Source organism: Chinchilla lanigera, unplaced genomic scaffold (genome assembly GCF_000276665.1).
Source record: "Chinchilla lanigera isolate Chin_1 unplaced genomic scaffold, ChiLan1.0 scaffold00056, whole genome shotgun sequence".
NCBI lineage: Eukaryota > Metazoa > Chordata > Mammalia > Rodentia > Chinchillidae > Chinchilla > Chinchilla lanigera.
In genome coordinates this window covers 3,854,098-3,865,147 of record NW_004955457.1, presented here as the reverse complement: position 1 = coordinate 3,865,147, position 11,050 = coordinate 3,854,098, and the positions used below count along the sequence as shown (strand labels likewise).

Below are 11,050 nucleotides of genomic sequence, written 5' to 3'. Positions count from 1 at the left end.
GTTAGATAAATGGTAGCTATTTCAAAATAGGTTATTAATGTAATTTAGGATTCTCCTCTAACCAAAGAATTTTAAAATCTATGCTTACATGTTGAAGTACAGATCTATCGGGAACAAAAAGAGATCAAATCAAAACTCCCGAGTGCCCTGTGAAATCCTCATTAATTTTGGTGAATAGCATAACAGTCTTGGAGCTAGCTATATCAAGCTAAATATTATTAAGTGTCTTTCCAAATTCAGTTAATTAAAATTGGGTTTATCTGTACTCCATAAATTAAATTCTTCCTAAGTGTAAGATCATAAATTTTGTAATTTCCTATCTCAACTATGCTGAGTAATGCTTAATATCTAGTTCATTTTACCCTTTAAGTCATTTCTTGTCATTACTTTAACCCCATTGTGGGACAGAATTGAGAGCTGGGAGATCTGTTCAGCTCAGAAAGTACACAGCTCAAAATGGCATAGTTTGGACACTTGAATGTTCCCTCTACTCCCAAATGTTAAAGGTTTGGTCACCATCTTGCTGTGCTACTGGGAGGTGTTGAAACCTGTGGCAGCTGAAGCCTAGTGAGAGGAACTTGGATCACTGGAGGCATGTCCTAGAAAAAAATATTAGAGCCTCAATACTTTCTGCTATTTTGTTTCCTGGGTGCCAGGAGGTAAGCGAATCCTCTGCCACCCACTCCTTCTATGATACACTGCCTTTCCCCTGGCTAAAAAGCAGTGGGGTCTACCAACTATAGACTGACCCTTCTGAAACCTTGAGCTGAAAAGAAACCTTTTCTCCATTTAATTTTATTTTCTGAGGCTTTGTTACAGTAAGGGACAGCTAACACAGAAGGTCACAAAGGCTCCATTGCCAATCTAGGTACTTCTGTCGCTGCTTCCAGTACCACCAAATTTCCAAGGATTTAGGGCAAATATCAAAGGATCTGTAAGAGTTGAGCTTTCCTCTGTCATAGAATATATCTGGCATTTCTCCTGCAGCACAATGGATTCATGTAGGAAATTTGAAAAATTATTAAACACATCTGCATAGCTTAGGCTTGAACAGAGCAGTGAGACTGTTTTGTGCTGTTGTTTAAATTTATTAAGATTTTTTATTAAATCAATAAAATGGATAATAAAGATTAGATATATAACAAGCACAGCTATAATACTGCTGCTTGATACAGGGAAAGGTTGTTACTCTTTAGTAAAGACTATATATAATCCCATATTATGTTTGCTCGGAGATATTTAAGACTTATAAAGCTTTATACCTAGGCTATTTGAAGAAAAGGGACATATTAAAATTTCTCAAGAAAATACTTGTTATTTTTAATGATTTATTACCTTCCAAGTCTGTCACACCACGATCCTCATTTTCCCCTATTGTAAAAAGTATTTTCCTATTGTTACATCTAATATCATAACAGAATAGGTTCCATTCAGCAACAGCATACTCTGTAACTTGTATCATCATGTCTTCTCAATTAAATAAATACACACTCTTTATTTTAAAATGACTCTCCTTTACCAGGGTTACTATGTGTGATTTGAAAATCATTTGGGTCAGTTGGTTGATTTGTGATACTGAACACAGGGAAAGACCGAAGTGATAAACTTCCTAACAATGCCAATGGGTTTTAGTCAGCTCAAAATACTATCTCGAATTCAGTCTGTCAAACTCCAAAATGCTCACTCGAATCTCCTCACTCAAGAAAGAGAGTTATTACCCTTCTCCACTGCTGGTGGGAATGTAGACTGTTGAGACTACTATGGAAATCAATGTAGAAATTCCTCACAAAACTAGGATTAGAGGTCCCATTCAATACAGTTACTCCCCTTCTGGGTATTGTCCCAGAAGAATTAAAAACATCATACTGCAGCAATGTAGACATGCACCCATGTTTATAGCAGCACAATTTGTCATAGCTAAATCTTGAAAACAACCCAGATGCCGATCAACTGAGGAATGGATAAAAAAGATGTGGCATTTTTATACAATGGAGTATATTACTCAGCTATAAGATGATAAACTTGAGGCTTTTATAGGTAAATGGATGCAACTAGAGACCATACTCATAAGTGAAATAAATCACACCCACATGTGTAAATATCACATTGTCTCCCTAGTGTAAGAACTTGAAAGAGTAAATAAAATCCAAAAGGTACAATAGACATTGTGAAAGGAAAAGAAGTTGCTTGAAGGGAAGGAATAATGGGGATGAAGGAAAGGAAAAAAAGAAAGAAGGGAAAATATATATATACATATGTATATAGAAGGATAGCTGGGATAATTGTACTGCTGATGTCTATTGGTTCATTGAAAAGAACAGTTAATGCTTAAATTGTTTTGACCAATTTTGCATGCTTATATCTAATAGTCCAAACACCTAATTTGAAGAGAACGATATGCACTATAATAACCACTGGTGAACTCCTACCATCTTGTTTAGTGAAGCTCTGTATCATTTCTAAATTATTTTATTATTTTTTATTCTCTTTAATGGTTTGATTAATCTTGCACTCCTACATCTGGTAACCTGAGCAACTTCGTTGAAGATAACAATATGTAATATAACAACTACTGTTAATTTTGATCATTTTGTTTTGAAACCCTGTTAAGAATAAAAAAAGAAAGAAAGAGAATTATTGAAATGTGAACATTTCCTCAGCTATGGAACCAGACTGGAACATCATGACTCCACCATGCAGTACGCTTAGCTATCTTCTTCAAGACTCAGCTTCCTGGGTCTGGGGATTTAGCTCAGCGGCAAAGCGCCTGCCTGGCAAGCGCAAAGTCATGAGTTCGGTTCCTGGTACCGGAGAAAAACCAAACCAAAAAAAAAAAAGACTCAGCTTCCTTATCTATAAAAAAAAAAAGCTACTAATAGCACCGCACTTACAGCACCTCTGTAAGGCATAAAAGAGTTAACCTGTCAACGTGAGCCGCAGTTCAGCCACACATCTAACATTCATGTGGTGCGCTATGAGCTGTACTAAGGGCAAGTAGTCAGAGTTCTCTGCCAGGTAGACTCCTTCCATCCCACCTGGTCATCTTCTCACTTTTATAGAGATCCTTTGTGGACAGAACTAAAACCAGTATAGAACAATTACTGTAAATTGTAGCATTTATATTTGTGCATTTGTTCATTTTTAAAAAGAATTTAACCTATTTATTTGAGTTTCAGAAATCATTTTGGGAGTATGTTATGGGTTCTAGACATTCGTAGAATTACTTAAGATCCTTAAGTCCAGAACATTTCACTGGGAATCTCAGACCCCAAAGAACAGCAAGTACAGGACAGATAAATCCTCAAGATGCCAAATACCTCACACACAGCCAAGGCCCACTGTCTGCCTGAGTGGCACAAAGTCCATTGCTGACTCTCCACTATAATATCTCTGCATAAATGCTGCCTTTATTTGAATATTTGCAATGCAGTATTTTCTGCATGAGACAGAAATCCTATCAGGTAATTATTAATGGCTTCATTTACAGTTGAGAAAACTGAACTTCAGAGAACTGAGTACGTGGTAAGAGTTTGGGCTGCTATGATTACAACTCAGTTTAACTGCCAACTTGAGATTCTGCCTTAAACTTCTTATTCTATATTCCCTTTATTATAGGAAGGAAAGACCAAGGAAAAGAAAGAAAGAAAATGTTTAAGTAGAGGTGAGGCACACTACCTTATGTAATCTTCTTCTAAGTATAATTACCTACTCAAAGTAATTTCCCTGAAGTCCTTTTTGAAAATATTTTATCGAGTTGAAAGGTAAAATTATGCTTTTAAGGGATTATTTCTGCATGGAAAAAAATGGGCATTAAAAATCTTGGCACTCAGCATTTGGGCTGTATCCCAACCTCAACACTAGAAGTGCATTCCTTTTGCTTCTGTCAAAAGGAGGCAGAGAGAAAAAGGAAGCACAATAAAACTTTAAGAATTCCGCCTACTTAAGGAAAAGCCCTTCAATTCGGTGGAAGATTGAGCTTAAAAAGAAACAACGAAAGCCAATTTTATTATTTTCTAATACTGTGGGAATTTTACACTTAGTCCTTTGAGCTTTGGTTTAATGAATAGGTAAAATGATTTTTAATTACAAATCCAAAACCATAAGCCTGAGAAGATGCTGGCTCTATGCTCCTCTGCAAATACATTCCTGAAAATATGAAAATGGAAGTTAAAGTATGTAGGGCATTTGGTTCCTCTGACCAAATCTGCGTTCTTGCTATAAGCTATTTCCTTATTGACTGTTGAGTAATTAATACAAAGAAAGCAAAGGCACAAATTATTCAAATTACATCAAATTATTCAGATCCATGTCAGTGAGCTTATTTCAATGTTAAGCATAATATTCTAATCACTCTAAAGGCAAAGTTAAGGCTCATAAGATGGAAGACAAAGAATCCAAAATTAAAACATCTGGTTTTTAGTCTACTCAAATTATTGGCTGTTTCTGTCCTCAATGTCATAAGAAAACTAAAGTCTTCCTTTGGGACATATATGGTAAAAATTATTTTCCTTTCTTTAATGTAGTTAAATCTATCCCTCTTTAGACATGCCCATTAGATAATTTTTTATTTAAAATAGTATAAGCATTTTTTAAAAATAGTATAAAAAAGGAAGATTATTTTGTTTGGGAGTTTTGGCTATTTAATTTCATTTACATTAATTTTATAAATGAACTGAGATAAAAGGTAAGAATAAAATATATTGCCAAAACAGAATACAGTACAATGCATTATACATTTAAGAGATTCATTCTGCCAGTAACAAAACCACATATTCAAATTGAAAGATATAGGGGCTGGGGATTTAGCTCAGCGGCAAAGTGCCTGCCTGGCAAGCACAAGGTCGTGAGTTCGGTTCCCGGTATTGGAGAAAAACAAAAAAAACAAACAAACAAACAAAAAAACCAAATTGAAAGATATAATCTTTTTTTGATATTATCTTTTAAAGCAAACAGTTTAGCTAAAACTTTCTTACATATAAAGTAGAATTGTACAAAATGTTTTTAGATAGCTTTTGAAACTAAATATTTAATTATGAATCTGAGATAATTTAAATTAGATATCTTAATGTCACTTTACCAACTACACTATTGCAAAGATTATCTACTATATTTTATATTCTACGATTAGTTCAATTTTGCAGATATGTAGATCATACATGAAAAGATTTCACACTGAACATTAAGCTCTGATGATCATCTATATCTGAAGCTGTTTACCTTAGATGCAGAAGAAAAAAAAATAGTAGCCAGCAGCAAAATATATCATGTGCAGGTGCAGACCCTCTATAATAAATATTATCATTACATATAACCTAATATATACCAATAACATTTTAAAAAATACTACCCAATTTATCATAAAGCTTTGAAGTACAAGTAGTGGCAGTGTTAATATGATGACTAGCTATGCCTTCAGTTCTAATTTCTCTGCTGTTATCCCTATAGATTTCCTTATAATTAAACAATGTAACCTAAAAATCATGTTTCCAAAATTATTCCTAAAAATTTTCTAAGTGGCTGTGCTCCCTCTATTCTCATTTTCATTTGGAACTCAGAGCAATTAGATTGCAGCATCTGGCAAGTATTGTTCCAAACTAGATGCTAAACCTAAGTATTGCAAAACTGTACCAGTGCTCAGATTAGGGGGAAAAACAGCAATCCATTGATACCTTACAATATATTTTTGAAATTAAAAACGTTTTCAAATTATCATTTTATTTGCAATCATTTAACACTTTTCCCCTCTGGAACTTCAAGAGTTATAATAGAAATCGCAGCTGAAGGGAGTCTATGCTAGCTGATGCGCACCTAGTTATTTCTCTGCTTCAAAGCCTACAGAACCATCTGCTTGTTGGCAGGTGTAATTAATTAGCTAAGTGGAAAAGACGTTCCCTGTTAGAGTGAATAGGAGGAGAGCAGGGGGAACTCTGTGAAAGCCCAATTCTAGGCAGACCCATCGGCTGGGTGCCTCTGGGCAAATTTCCGAAGTGAAAACTCATTGAATTTAATGGTTCTTAATTTCACAAGATTTCTAATTACAGCTAGGATAATAAGATGTGATCCAAAAGTTGAAAAAAAAAGTTGGCACATTTTCAAGAAAAATCCTTCCATACAATGTAGAGATATCCTAAAGTATAAAAGTTCATTTATTTATACAGTTTATTCGTTTATTCATTCCACTTTGCTAATAAGCAATTTTTTAATCTATTTGGCTGACAGGTGGCAAATGCATATTAATGAAAGAAAAATGTATCTTGTGACATTTTGCATCTAAATCAACATTTCAGGATAATCAAAGACAAGCCCATCCAAAGTACATCCTTACACATTTTAGTACATTAGGAAAAGACTAGGTTCTAATAACAGAAGTGGGAGGAACATAAATACAAAGCTCAGGAAACTTTCCATAATTTTATATCTATAGCCTATGTTAAATTATCTCTAGAGTCCAACATATAATTCTATGCTCTGTTCCCCTTTAAATGCCCCAGTTCACAAAAATCGAATTCTATCTTAAACTCAGTTGTTTCTAGAATTCCTCCTTAAATACTCAGATGAGGCAGAAGCAAAGAACAGAGAGTGGTACACTCGTAACCTGTAAAATACTCCTCAGAGCTAAGTACTTAGAGGCTGCCCAGCTCTTGAGTGTGGCATCAAGAAAAAACATGAGCTCAGTTTGATTTACAAGGCCCAGAAAAACAGACATCATTGGTAAATACCCGCAAATTTTAAAACTTTCTGGACAAAGTAACTGGTAACCTCTATGGTCCAGTTACCGCATCTGTATTAAATATCTAAGTCTGCAAAGGCCTCAGTAATGCTCAGGTGTTTACACTAATAACAAGATTGAAATGGAGTCTCAGAACCCAATCCTCTGTTCTAGCTGCTGAAAGAGAATGAAAAGGGAAAGCAAGGCAGTTAGATAATCCATGAGACAATAAGTTTACTCTTTGCCCGCAAGTTTATTCTTTTCCATGTTAGGAGACATAGCGGGTGGTGAGGAAAACTCATGAAGACTTCCACAAAGATGAGAGTACAAAGCAATGTGAAAGATTGCGAGTGACCATCCAGCCTAAGGTGGTAAAGAGAAGTAACGGGTGCACCAGACCAGGAGAGAAACTAATGCAGAAACTAAAACCGAGGCTCAAAAACAGCGCTCTCCAGAATAAAGGGGATACCCGCAGAATGTGTGATACGAGAAAGAAACTGGCCATAGCTGAACTCTGGTAAAAACAAATACCTCAAGGAAATGGTAGCCAAACAGAAATACCAGGAAAAATAATTTTTAAAAAATAAACTAGAAAGTAAATATGATGATCGATTTTTGTCTGTAAAATAATTTTTAGAAATAATAATACAAAACTCTAGTGACTGTCAACTTTGGGATAAAAATGTTTCAGTTAGAAGAGTTAAAGAGCAAAATTGTCAAGATTGTTAGCATAGGGTCCCATAGATAATGCCTTGAATGATAAATCAAGAAATAATTATATTCAGGGTAAATTTAGAGATACATTGATAGTCATTAGTATAAACAGCTTTATAAGCTATGGAGCAGGTAAAGAAAGATGTCAGTTTTTAACCCTGAAAACTGTATGTTTTAAAAACACATAAAGAGTAAGTGGAACCCAAAACATACAAGCAATGTTGGGAAAGGGAAAGAAATTGCTCAAAAGAGGAAACAGCTGGAAAGAAGAAAAAGAGAAAATAAAAGAAAGAAGGAAGGAAAAAAATATATATATATACAGAAAGATGGCTGGGATAACTACTGCTGATGTCTAATGGTTTATTGAAAGGAACAATTACTGCCTATTCATTCTTTTGGCCGATTTTGTATTCTTATATCTGGTAACCTAAACAACTAATATGAAGACAGCAATATGCAACACAATAATCATTGTTGAATTCCTAGCATCTTGTTTGGTGATACTCTGTATGGTTTGTAATTTTTAGTTTTAATATTTATTCTCTTCAATGGTTTGATTGATCTTGCATTCTTACATCTGGTCATCTGACCAACTTTGATGAAGATAAAAATATGTAATATAACAACCACTGTTAATCCCTATCATTTTGTTCTGAAACCCTCTATCATTCTTATTGTTTTTGCTCTGTTTTGTTTTTGTCTATGTTGCTGGCATTTTGCTATTGTTCTTTCTTCTTAAAAAGTTCTCTTTAAAATAAAAAAAAAGGAGAAACAATGGCCCTGTGATAACAGTAATGGCCCTGACTGTTGTACTTCTCTGAGGCCAGGGCAATATCCTGTCCAGTGTTGCAATGTCAGGTGGTTTTTGATTTTTAACGCTGTCTGGATTTGAAACTTTTGAAATAATGAATCTGAGTATCAAAAAAATAAAAGTACAAATCCAAGAGGGGCTAGTTCTATGGGACATGCTGCGCTAACAGTTTGTTATAGGAAGAGTTCAGTGTCCTTTCTGCAAAGTACCTCTTATACTACCTTAATATTACTCAATTTTCTCTGCACTTAGTGAATATTGTTAATGACATCAACAGTTTAAATATTGTGGGATTTTTTTCTTTTTGGCCCTATATTACAATCCTCCTAAACTGTGAAACTCAAGAAATATAAGTTAATAGGTATGCCTCAAGAATGACAGGACTGTGATCAAGGTCTCTTTCATTCTTTTGCGAAACAGTACCACTTGAATCTTTTAATTACTTTCATCTGATTTTTTTGTTTTTTGTTTTTGAGACATGGTCTCGCTATGCAGTTCAGGCCAGCCTTGAGCTCACTCTGTAGCCCAGGCTGATCTCAAACTCCAAAGGATCCTCCTGCCCAGCCTCCCGAGTGCTGGGATTACCAGCCTGCACCACCATGTCGGGTTTTTAATCTGATACTTTAAACGCTAATAATAAAACTATATTCAATCTACTCTCAGAATTAATTCATCAATGAGCACTAAAAATTTTAAATCAGTCATTCTTTTCAATCAAATAATCACAAAAATTGTATAATTTGGGGAATATATTGGAAACGTAAAATATCTAGCACTAACGGACTAATGATTATAGCAGTGTTTGTAGTACGCAAGTATTGTCAACACTATATAGACTGTGAATAGGTTTTTGAAGAATTCTAAAGTATGGATATAATTTTATGACTATATAAGCAGGAAATTTGAGCATGCATAAACTGGGCATGTGGCATATGCCTGTAATTCCAGCACTCGGGAAGTTTAGGCAGGATTGCTGTGAGTTTGACAACGACCTGGGCTACAGTGTGAGTTAGTCTAAACTACATAGCAAGAACCTCTTTCTCTCAAAAAAAAAAAAAAATCAAAACAAAATTGAGAACATAGAATCACAAATATGAATACAATTTGCTTAAAATAAGTAATATATGCTTAATATATAGTGTACATGTAATACTGGAACAAAATATTTTATTACTGTTACAGTCAGCTGAGTTAGATAGAAATATTATAGGCAGACAGACAGGGCCAGGCCCTCAAAGGAGCCAACATGAAAGGCAAAATAAGATGCATATTTGCTGTGGGCCAGACATCAAGACCAAGGACTAAACAAATGCACCCACATACCTCCCTAGGTGTAAACATCAGGGATTGATATTCTAAATAGGTAGTGATCACCTTGAAGAGTCCTTTACCCAATCCCTTACAGGAAAAGCCCCTGTTCTGTATTCATGCCCACTTGCTATGTGACTTGCTTCTGCATTTGATCCCGTTTTAATCAGTTCTACCTGAACAATTCTTATTGGCTGACTACAGTTTTGTCCACTTTTCCCCTGCCTTTGATTCACCTCACCTCATGGTTTTGCTCTATAAAAGTCCCTGGAAAACGCAAACTGTTGGGCAACCCACTCGGGACCCTCTTCTGTCCCTCTCTTGGACAGAAGCTTTCTTTCCCTCAATTAATATATTTTGCTTTCAACCTCCAAGGTTCCTAAAATTCATTCTTTGATTTTAGAGAACACGAACTTGAGGCAGATATCGTTCAGATTGGGAGTTTTTATTTTTCTGTAGGTTAGTAAAACTTTACTTTTTGCATCAGAAAAACTACTGACATTTTAAAGGGAAATAAATGAGGTGATGTATATGAAAAATTATCACAATTTCGGGTCAGTAATGAGCTATGTGTGTTACTTATTATAAATGTATGAAATATGCCTTGTAATTTTATCATACATGTAACTTATACAGAATACTAAAGTGAAGATATTAAAACAAAATCCTTAAAACTATAGATCATTCCACAGAAAATAAGAAGAATTATATAGAGGTAGTAACATGAAAAATTTAGCAATGTTTAATTTCCAATCAGGGCACAAAATGCAGTCTTGTTAAGGATCTTTCTCCTTTAAACTGATAAAGAGGGAGGCAAGGATCTTAATGAAATAGATAAGCAACCACAACAAAAAGGAATAAAAACAAGGAAAAGTTTTCTCTCTTGTCTTTCTTGAAAACAATCTTAAATCAGGTAGAAACTCAGCTGATGAATCAGTCCTTCAGTGAGAAGTTTATGCTCTCTGAGGTAACAAATCAGTGTGAAGGGTTGGTAAGACTGCTCCTGTATTATTGGTAAGTGTCAGAAGTTTCCAGACACTATGCAAACAATTACTATGGCACGGGGCTTTAATCACTTACACATTTACACATGAACACACAATTACAAATTGTGATAAGCACTCCACAGGTAGTGTGACCACATGTTTGACTTCCAGGAAAGGACTCTTCTGTTTGTCACAGAGTAATTAAAAATAATGCCTCTTTTTCCTCTCAACAGGCTTCTAGCGTCAACCATAAATTTGCTAGTAGCCTTTCTCATAGAAGAGCAAAGATTCAATATCAAGGTCAAAGTTTATTTTTTTTAAATCTCAAAGGAAGGAAAGTTTCTAGCAAAGAAAGTGAATTTTATGAAGGCAATGTGGCAATCTAGTCAAATAATAACAGTATTTGTATACTTGATTTGACATATGTAAGTTATGAAATATAGTGCTATAGTACATTAAAATGATATTTTTATAATTTCTAATAATTTTTCCTAGAAATTACCAAGACAGAAGAATGTTTGT

The 11,050-nt window shown here is 34.7% G+C and overlaps 1 protein-coding gene across 5 annotated transcripts in view; it reads right to left on the bottom strand.

Annotated features, from left to right (window-relative positions):
- Erbb4 (erb-b2 receptor tyrosine kinase 4) overlaps positions 1 to 11,050 on the bottom strand; it is a gene marked incomplete at its 5' end in the record, with an annotated part of 1,058,248 nt that overhangs the window by 371,005 nt on the left and 676,193 nt on the right.